This window comes from Equus przewalskii, chromosome 17 (genome assembly GCF_037783145.1).
Source record: "Equus przewalskii isolate Varuska chromosome 17, EquPr2, whole genome shotgun sequence".
Classification (NCBI taxonomy): Eukaryota; Metazoa; Chordata; class Mammalia; order Perissodactyla; family Equidae; genus Equus; species Equus przewalskii.
Genome location: NC_091847.1, coordinates 79,704,072 through 79,714,851, shown reverse-complemented (window position 1 = coordinate 79,714,851; position 10,780 = coordinate 79,704,072). Strand labels below are relative to the sequence as shown.

Here is a 10,780-nt window from a genome sequence, read left to right as displayed (position 1 = left end):
AGCCAGGCACATGCATATTGTACACATTTAAAATGCTCCAAGGTGATTCTGAAATAGGTTGAACCAATAATATGTCACCATTTTTTATGTGCTAATAAAATTCTTACTTATTAAAGGGATCATTTCTTTGTGGTCTGGGATTACATTACTCTGCATGGCTGAACGGGTCTTTTTATACAAACTCTGAATTCTACTGGTACCTGATATTTTTATAAAGTAATAAATCATTTACCTTGAGCAGAAAAGAGGAGATATTTCATCAGCTACATTAGTCCCAGCAAATATCTGTAAATTAAAATAAAACAATTTTTAAAAAAGATAAGACCCATAAGTGTTTACCATTGGCCAAATAGGTACCCTCAAGTCACACTTAAGTGTGAAAAGTGACACAATTATGCTTCCAATAATAGGAGAAAAAATATTAACTTTTAAACAAGCAGCACTTTACATATTATGACTCTGAACCCTACACGACCTCCTAAGACGTTCTGGAACAGAGTAACTCTGATGGCCGTATAACCCACGGTCAAATACTCCAGGTCGATGGGTTCCGGGAACAGCAGCTATAGAAGAATGTAAGGCACTACCGTGCCTCTGGTGAGGTTAAGAACAGAGATGCTGTCAAAGCCACAATGAGCTTCATGAGAAACTTTTCAAAGGAATATTCATGTGAAATTCAATTTGGGTCCTGGACTAACCATGTAACTCTTAGCTCCCATATTAGTTTTAATAAGAAAAATACTGTCAATTCTTTATCATCTATCTATGTCAATTGACAATTAAGCCAAATTGTCAATTTTTTATCCTCCCCATTGTTGTTGGCAAAGTGTTGACCCCTATCCAGGACCACTGGTTGGCCAAAAATTCCAATCCTTGAACGCAAAAGAGCCGGGGGCACCACCGTATAATCAAGGGATAGATATTTAGCACCTACCCCGTACAGTGTTCCATGCTGGAAGCTCTGAGGGATAGAGAGAAATATAAGACAAGCTTTCCTGCTCTCAAGAATTTAAAATGGAATTGGGAAACTAATGCAAAAATACTAGGTGTTAATGGAGAAATGCCTACGCATAGATAATAAGGGCCAATGGCTTTAGTCACAAAATTCGGTTTCAGCTGGAGAGAGCAGACATGTTTCAGTGATACGGTTTCTTAACTGGACATTGGGAAATGGGTAGGATTTGCTTACACAAAGGTCAGGAAAAGATATTCCGAGTAACAAAAAAGCAAAAGTACAAGAGCAAGAAAGCACACGGTACAGTGGAGACAGCAGGACGACAGGTCCAGCCAGAGCTACGGTCTCGTCTAAGAACTGAAGGGGCAACAAAGCAAGAAAAGTAGACTGCGTTTCAACACGACAGGATTTAAAAGCAGACTAAAGAATTGAGACCACATCTTTAGGATGTGTGGAAATTTTTTGGAAAGCATTACACTCAGAGTGCTTTAAGAAAATTCTGTAACAATGGCTCTTTCCTACTTAATGATGCTTTTCACTTTTCACAGGGCAAGAAATATAACTTAGCATTCAGCATCACTTCCTAGGGTACTGAGGAATTAGCTAACACCCAAAATCCCCAAGTTCAGAGTCAGTATCCCTCAGAGCAAAGTCTTAGTCTCCTTTATGCTTATAAATCAGGAAAACACACTAATTTTTTCTTTAAAAAGTGACTTTTATTAATTTTTATTATGAAAGCAAAACATACTTATTATAGTACAATTAGAAAAATAGAGAAGTAAACAGCATAAAAATCAGCCATAATCCCTCTACCCATCGTTAACATTTCTCATACATTCTTCATTGTTCTAAATATGTTTTTACAAAAATGGAATGATTCTATACATTCTATTCTATAGCCTCCTCTCTCATTTAACCATAAATGATGAACACCTCTATATGATATATTATAATTCCAAAACAGAATGTTGAATGACTGCATCGTATTTCATCTTATCAGTGTAACATAAAAGCCCTCTTATCTGACAAGATTAAGACGCAGTAGTTGGTGAGTTAACTTTTTTTTTTTTGAGGAAGATTAGCCCTGAGCTAACTACTCCCAAATCCTCCTCTTTTTGCTGAGGAAGACTGGGCCCTGAGCTAACATCCATGCCCATCTTCCTCTACTTTATACGTGGGACGCCTACCACAGCATGGCTTGCCAAGCACTGCCATGTCCGCAACCGGGATCCGAACCAGCAAACCCCGGGCCACTGAGAAGCAGAACGCGCGCGCTTAACCGCTGCACCACCGGGCCGGCCCCATGAGTTAACTTTTTAAAAATTAGTCAATAAGATGATTTTAAGAATACATACATGCGGGGCCGGCACCGTGGCCAAGTGGTTAAGTTTGCTTGCTCTGCTGCAGGCGGCCCAGTGTTTCGTCGGTTCGAATCCTGGGCAGGGACATGGCACCACTCACCGAGCCACGCTGAGGCAGCGTCCCACATGCCACAACTAGAAGGACCCACAACTAAGAATATACAACTATGTACCGGGGGGCTTTGGGGAGAAAAAGGAAGAAAATAAAATCTTTCAAAAAAAAAAAAGAATACATGCACGCAAAACCCTAATATTTTCTCTAACTTAAAAAATATAAATATATATATGCTTCATTTAAGGTCAAGTTAGGCTTTTTTGTTTCATCGAGGGGTTTTGGGGGATAGGACAGCTAGTTCCAAGTCATATTTTTTTTGATATTTTCATAAGCCACATCATAATTTACCCTCAGCAAGTTTCCATTTTGGTTCCTGTAAAACAGAATAAGAACCTAAAGACATTTTCAAAACTGGGAGCAGTACTAAGATGAAGGTGTAATCTCCTCAGCCTTTTACAGGCGTGGCGTCCAACTCGGCACTTCTGCAACAGCCTTTTTGTGAGTCTGAAGCATTCCATTTATTTTTCATAAAAATACTATAAAAAAATGGCAGTGCTTACACTCTTATTTCCTTGGTTTACGTAACATTTAAAACGGACTCCTGGCAGTGAAGAGAGCTCTCTGACCGCCTGAGATGACTTCAGCACAACTGTCTCAAAACAGAAACACAGCTGCGCTTTGTTTAGGACTATTTCTTGCGCACCTGAGATCTGGACCTGCTACCGAGATAAACACACTGTGGAAACGAGTTCAGAGCTGTAGTGTCCGTCTCTCAAGATGACCGCGGTGTTGAATCAGAGCTAACAGAGTCCAGAATGCCTATGGGAAACATTTTTCAGTTGACTGACAAGAGAGACACAGCTTAACATTAAACAAGACAAGACAACAGAACCGTGTTTGGTTGACTGAAGAAGTCATCTAAACTACCTGTATAGCAATTGGAGAACAATTGGGGATAAATCACAAAACAATGCCAAATGATATAAAAAGTCCATCTGAATTCACAGTCCCTTTCTTCACAACAATATGAACTAATTTTCAACTTCCCACCTTTTTAGATTATCCATCTTATGTGGGTTTACCTGTGGCGACAAGCATTATCCTGGATACATCTATTCAGTCTTAGTAAGATAATAACAGCTAACTTTTAGTGAGTACTTACGCTGGGCCAGCCCTGTGCCAACAGTTTCACATACACGATCTCATCTGAATATCAAAAAGCCCTATGAGGCTGGTGTTATGGTAACTCCCACTTTACAAATCAGGAAACTGAGGTTCAGAAAGAAGCAGTATCTTGCTCCATAACCACACACCAATACTCAGTGTAGCCAGGACCCGACCCTAGGTCAATTTGAGCAGTTTATGTTCGTAACATCTTAACTTCTATAAAACACTTCCTCTCTGTATTTTCAGGAATACTAATTGATCGTGTCAATATTAGGTGAAAACAAATAATTAGGAATTTAATTTGCTGCAGTCAACACTGTCATATATTCCAAAGAAAAGAGTAAAACTAACGTTTAGCTTATTTGCATCACTGCTCCCATTCTGAGATGAGGGCTGACGGCACCTTGGATTGGTGACATTCAAACTTAATTAGTGTGGCACACAGGAAGTGATACATTTTATATCACGACCCGGGAGACACTCGCGCGTGCGCACACACATACACACGCAGGCGCACATGCACTAACCACCCCCCCCACACACACACACACAAAGTTTCACAAAACAATACCCTCATTACATGTAATGCATTCTGGTATTTTCTATGCTGTCTTACCTCATTTTTTTAAAAGGCCAGTTACGACCCGCTAATTTCACAATTCACTAACGGGTTGAAAGCTGCAGTTTGAAAAAAACTGCCTCAAATTATTAAGCAGAGGAAAGAATATTCTATAGAAGATGTTTGCTATCCTGAATTCAGCTTATTTCTATGCAACGTCTTGGCCACTGCACGCTGCTTTATCAGATCTTTGAGGAGTTCCTTTACTGAGGTTGACCATTGCAGGCAGAGGAAGAAAATTCTTGCCTTCCACGCTTTGGGTCCAAATCACCGCACGTCGAGAAGGCAATGGGAAGATGTTTATGAATTGTACGGGAAAAGCCCTCAATGTATTAATTTTAAAAAGCAGATCACATTCGTACCCCATTTACGTAACACACAAACATATGTTTGTGTACCCCAAACTGTTAATAGAGACTCTCTCTTGAGGATAGGATGGCTATGGAATTTTCAGTGTTTTGTTTTTTTCTTTTTTCCTGATAGTATATAATTGATGTAAAAAGTAATTAAACATACTTCCATTCTGCGGGCAAAACCCGCCGGAGTTCCTTCAGAGGCACGATCTCGTTCTGCATTTCTCCCGCGCGCTGCCGGAACCACCGCGTCGGATAACGTTTGGAACAAGAAAGGGTCCTCTTAGGAGCGCGTCATAGCCACGGCGCAACGTGACCAGATTCACACAACTGTTGCACGACGACAGTAACATGATGGTTAACGCAAAAATCCAACATTTCCGAAATCAATTCTAACCGCCAGGGGCCAGTAAAGGCCCGGGTGTGGGGGCAGCCGGCAGGGCGCGGGCACCGGGAAGGCGGTGTGTGGACAGGTGGCCCCGGCCCCACAGGTGCCCCGAAGTCCCGGCCCGCGAGACCCCGACCCAGTGCCCTGAGCGCCGGCATCCTCCGCGCACCCCGACCCCAGCCGGGACGCCCGCCCCGCGCGGAGGGCGGAAGGGAGCGCGGACGCGGAGCCCAGGACCGCCGGGCGCCCGCAGAGGAGGAGGAGGGGGATGGAGGAGGAGGAGGAGGAAGAGGGGGATGGAGGAAAAGGGGGATGGAGGAGGAAGAGGAGGAGGAGGAAGAGGGGGATGGAGGAGGAAGAGGAGGAAGAGGGGGATGGAGGAGAAGGAGGAGGAAGAGGGGGATGGAAGATGGAGATGGAGGAGGAGGAGGAAGAGGGGGATGGAGGAGAAGGAGGAAGAGGAGGGAGGTGGAGGAGGAGGATGGAGGAGGAGGAAGATGGAGGAGAAGGAAGATGGAGGAGGAGGAGGGCGCGGGGCGCAGGCAGCACCCCGCCTCCGGCCCGCCCCGCGCCGCGCCGCGCCCTCACCTCCGCGGGAGCCGGACGCTTCCTCCGACTCGGATTCCCCCGCCCGGAGCGCGCCCGCCGCCGGCGACAGCGACCGGAGCCGGAGCGCCCTTCGCAGGACCCGCCCGAGGCACGACTCGGCCCGGGAAACCTGCCCGGGAAGGTGGCGCGGCGGCCCTGATGGAGGTTTGACGTCAGGGAAGGTGCGAAAACAGGGCCCCTCTGACGCAGGAGCCGGCCCGCGCCGCCCCCGCCGCCGGAGCCCTTGCCCCCGCCGCCCGGCCCCCTCCCGGGACCCCGCCGCGCGCGCTTCCTCGGGGGCAGGGCCCCGCTCCCGAGCCTGGGAAGCTGACCTGCTCCGGCCGAGCGCCCGGGCCGCGGCGCAGTTAGGACAGACCCCGAGGTTCCGGATTTGGGGGCCCGCACAGAAACTGCTTGCGGATTCAGAGCAGGCTGGGACTGCCGAGCGCAGCCGGGTCGTGTGCCCCGCAGGGAGCTGCTCGCCAGCGCTCACTCTGTAGGCCAGGCCCGGGGCTAGAGTTTCTGCAGGTCCTCCTGCCTTCCTCCCCAGGGCTCCCTTTATAGGATCTAGGATGAGTCCTCTTATTATCGCCCTTTGACAAACGAGAAAACTGAGGCTCAAGGAGGTTAGCTATTCAAAGACCTGCGCTGCACGAGAAAGGCTACAAATATTAACCAAAATCCGCTGTCATTTCGATGATATTCACTACTTCCCACTAGGAGTGCAGTGGTACGCCAAACAGCTTGGTGTAATGGAGGACGCGAGCCTACATCAGTCCCTACTGCATGTGTCATTGTGATCTGTGACAAGGGCGTAATCATACCTCAGAAGGAGAGGCCTCGATCTCAGAGCTTATGTCTTGTGCAAAAATAATGTGAGAATGCCTCCTTTGCCCTTTAGCTGTTGCTATGATTATCATTGCTCTTTTCTGAGGAGCTTGTGACTTTGCCCCCCCCTTTTAAATTTGGCCGTTACTTTTGCATCCATGGTTTTCATTCTTTGTGTATTTCTCAGCTCTTGCCTCCCCCACTATATCTTTCTCCCACTTAAACCTGGGTGTTGCAGTTATTTGGTTTATAACCTCCTTTAGATTTTTTTTAACACCCCAAAAAGTACTGATTTCTTTTAAAGCAAGCTCTTTCCACCTTCCAACCTTGAAATTGGTGAAAGAAAACCCATTATACATTAACCCAGCCGCCATGACAATGCATTTCACAGATACATTTTCCACACTTTAATGTCTCTGAAATCAGCTTGCGTCTTACAAACTGGCCTGGTATTATTGGCCAGGTGGCCGTATTAACCTAGTTGTCCTTGCCTTGCCCTATGGAAAATTGGATGTAGCTCTTCACACTGTCCTTATTTAAGTGCCGTGCTTATTAAAACACACAACCCTAAGATGAGGCAATTAACTGTCATCCGAGGCTCTCAAACTTGAGGAACTTTTTCCTAGGAAAAGAGGGAAGATTTTCCTAGGACCAAAAAGAGGTTCCTCCAGCACTTAGAAAAGAGAGATGTGGATAAGCTAAAAGCAATGAGACTCAGGGGAGCCGAGTTACTCACCAAGTACATTCGTTCTTAGTTCATTTTGGAACCATATATCTGAACAGTTAAATAATAAGCCTACCCTCCCCCCAAAAAAGTGAAATGACTTAGTTACTATTCCTGAAGACATGGTTAGTCAATTTCAACCCCTCTGAGTTTTAGTTGAAAAATCATTGAAGAAGGAAAATGAGTCCTGGATGTTACCTGGAAACCATCCATTGACCTCTTCTGCTTAGATCCAGAAAGTGCCCACATCAAAGCTTGCAGAATCGGATCAGCTGCTCGGAAAACAGTCCTGGATGCACCACTGGACCAATCTTCCAAGACTTGACGCATCACCAACGCTCTTGGTGCACAGAAGACAATACTGTATGGAAAACCACAGTCGTCCACAACTAATTCAGGAAGTGATTTACAGAAGTTGGCTTCTGAATGTGAAGAAATTTTGGAACACCTTAACTGATTTTACTTATATTCCCCTTTTTATGCATGCACAAGGGTGATACATAATAAATGATCTGTATCTAAATCTGAAAGAGTTCTTTCACTCAGGAGGAAATAAAATTACTGAATTACAAGAAATCACTACATTTGGTTTAGTTGGCGGCATTTTTTTCCCAACATGATACTATCATATAAAATTAGAGGAAGCGGCAGCCTGTGTCGGATTAGCAGTCCTTCCCGACCAGGTTTCTGTCTAGTGGCAGTGGGTGCTTTTTTGGCAGAGCTTAATTATCTATATGATTAAGCTCTGAAAGCTTGTAATTTCTCCCAAGCCTTTACTAACCCATTATAAATCTAAACCCATTCATTCAGCAAATATTTATTTAAAGGACCCTAGGAATCAAAGTTAGGTTTGTATGTACCCCATTCCTTCCCCAGGAAGAAAAAGGTCCCATGTCTGTGTTATTTCACATTCTTCTTTCTTCTAAGGAGGAATTAAACCTGCTCTTTTAGGTCCAGAAGTCATTCCAATACTGCCTATATTTTGTAAGCTGTTTAAGCTAACATTGGGCTGGTGTCTTAAAGAAAAAGGCTTGAGGGAAAGCCTCGATCTCATTCCTGAGTCATAAAAGAACTTAGATTCCATCAATGCAGAGTTTGGATTATCTTTCCCTGAAATTCTAGTAGTGTGCATCTCTACCTACTCACAGGCAGGTGAGATAGCTAGGAAGCTTTGCCCATTAGCCTGGTATTTCACCTCTTTAAAGACTATAATATCATCTTTAAGGGAAAAGGATCCACCCATATGTCCCATGCAAAACATAATTTAAAAATTAATGGGAATGTTCACAGAATATCTCCATTTTGTCTTGTCCTTGACTCCTCCCTGTAAGGTAGTCCCCATCCTTCATAAAACTTGCATTCGAAACGGGAGGGAAGGACACAGTGCTAATGTCTTCATCTTGCTGATCATTAGAACAAGAAGGAACAAAGAGGTTTATGAGAAAGGAATGCAAGTTAAAGTATATAGCTGAAAGCTGAGAGGTATGGCACGGACATAGGGAGGGTGGCAGTGTAAGTGTGGGGACGAGATGCAGGGGGAGCTTGTACAAATGAGTTAAATCCTCAGCCATCATGTAGGAATTTAATATGCAATGTCTAAAGTCGGCAAATCACTAAATAGCAATATAAGCCTATTTTTAATTAAACATACAGATGATCTACCAGAACTGAAGACAATATATATATAAATTTTTTAATGGCTGCTTCTGCTCCTCTGGAGTAGATGTGGGCAAAGGAGTGGCATTGGGCCAGGCGACTAAAACTCTAATCTCATAGTGTTTTCCCTTCATGATGTAAAATCATGCACAACGAGATTCAGCTTCTCTGTCATCACCTTCCCATCCTATGCTCCCTTCAATGGATCAGACCAGCTCCGCGGCTACACCTGTGATCCCCTTTGTACGAACACCTGGCTGGAATATGGTCTGACCTAGTTCGTTTCTTTACCAATTCTTACTGGAGTCTACTCCTTTCCCTTTTTATTTCTCTCCTTCCCTTCTTTTGCTTACACCTGTCCACTCTTTTTCTTTTCTTTTCTTTTTTCTTGCTAGCAGAGACACAATCTGTAGCCCTCAAAGATAGTGCTTTTAACTTCTGGCGACAATCAGGATGGAAAATGTGGGTAACCTGACACTTGTCCTTCCTTTAATTCAAAAGGGACTTCAAAATTTGTGTCCTCTGGAGATTTAACTTCAACAAAATAATTACTACTGCCTTTTTGTATGGTGAAATCATCAACATGAGAAACGTATTTTTCTATTTAAAATATTAGCTAAGTTAACATTTAAACTAAAGAACAGCAGACAGTGAAGAAATAAAGTTTTGGCGATGGACTCTGGAGCAGAAGCCTGACCCAGAGACTCTGGGAGAAGAGAGTACGAGGATGAAAACTCAGCACCCTCAGAAACACCATCTGTGGGTATTTGCTACTGACTGGACCTCAGAATCCCCCTAAGTGAGCATGCCATGAGAAACACACTGGAGTCACAGCTGGATTCATTTTCTAAGAAACCGAGGGGCTGCTGCCCGCCTGAACCTGGGCCCACCTGAACAAGTTTAGTCCAAACCACCACCAGCCTGAGAGCAGACAGACCATCCTTGCCTGATAGCCTTGTGTGGGACTTCCCAGCACCGAAGTAGATAAGCCAGGGTGCAGAAGACATACTGGCTTTTCAGAAAGAATTGTGGCTCCCTGTGGGAGAGCACCTCACCTGGCCCAGGAGCTCACAGCTGAAGGTCACCTCACCTCCTGCTCAAGCTGTTACTCAAAATTATCCCTTGGACGTGTGGAATTAAAACAAAAGATAGAAGACGCCTAAAAGAAAAGAAAAAATGGACTCCGTGTGGCTAACTGGGACCTAAAACAAGACAGAGTCCAGCAGCCGTGCCAGGATGGACGTGCGGTCCTACTGTTCTCAGAAAAAACACAACTTGTACCTGAAACCGAGCATTTCTTCCTGACGGGCGGCCAGAAGCCTGACAGAGGTGATTTTAGAACACCAGTCTCTGTAGGGGAACCGGCGAGTCGGAGGGCTTTCAACAATCCCTGTGGCCTATGGTGTTTGCCTTATAAGCCCTGCCCTTCCACGCCCTCCCTGGAGCGTACTTCCGATTGGTTTTGGAGGCTGTCTCCTCAGCTTGCAAACTGTATGAGCAATAAAGCTTTCCTAACTAAATTCTTGTATTCCAGATATTTTTGCTGACATTCTTGGGTGTCAGAAGTGGGATCTGAAGTGACGTTCGCCCCACCACCCTGAGGACCTTTTCCTGCACTGTCCAGAACCAATGCATCAGCACCTGCAAGAGCCCCTCAAGCTCTTTTAGTGCTCAGTTGCTCCTTTATGGTGTTGAGAGACCTGCAGGTAAGTCCTCTGGGATCCAAGACCTTCCGTGCTTTCAGGCAGAGGCCTTGGAGAGCTTTTTGCCTGAGGGCTTTAGTCCTTCACTAAAGGTTTAGGGAGTCTGCTCTGGTTGTCTGGACACCTTCACTAAAGGTTCAGGGCGAGAGGAGAGTCCAGTCTGGTTGTCTGGACGCCCAGCACTCGTTCCTGTTTCTTGTCACAGCAAGATAAAGTTTTCAGCTGGAAGTTGCCACTCAGAAAGATGAAGTTCACTCAAGCTCAACGTGGGAGGTCTGTGTTCAAGGACAGCCTCTGCTGATCAGCTGCCCTCTGCTGCCCCAGCTGGGTTTATGTTTAAGAATTATGGCCCTGGGTCCTGCAAATATCTTGGTCTCTGGACT

At 45.1% G+C, this 10,780-nt stretch overlaps 1 protein-coding gene across 5 annotated transcripts in view; it reads right to left on the bottom strand.

Annotated features, from left to right (window-relative positions):
• ZDBF2 (zinc finger DBF-type containing 2) overlaps positions 1–5,952 on the bottom strand; it is a 30,821-nt gene extending 24,869 nt beyond the window's left edge. The window contains exons 1-4 of one of the 5 annotated variants that reach the window (XM_070581769.1): positions 5,819–5,952; positions 5,487–5,642; positions 4,674–4,840; positions 233–285 (exon numbers count right to left, since the gene is read on the bottom strand). The gene's annotated coding sequence lies outside the window, so the exon portion shown is untranslated. Of the gene's footprint in view, positions 1–232; positions 286–4,673; positions 4,841–5,486; positions 5,718–5,818 lie in introns of those variants that run through there. The other 4 variants (XM_070581772.1, XM_070581770.1, XM_070581771.1 and 1 more) reach the window with 4 other exon arrangements.
• Positions 5,953–10,780: the final 4,828 nt, after the last annotated feature.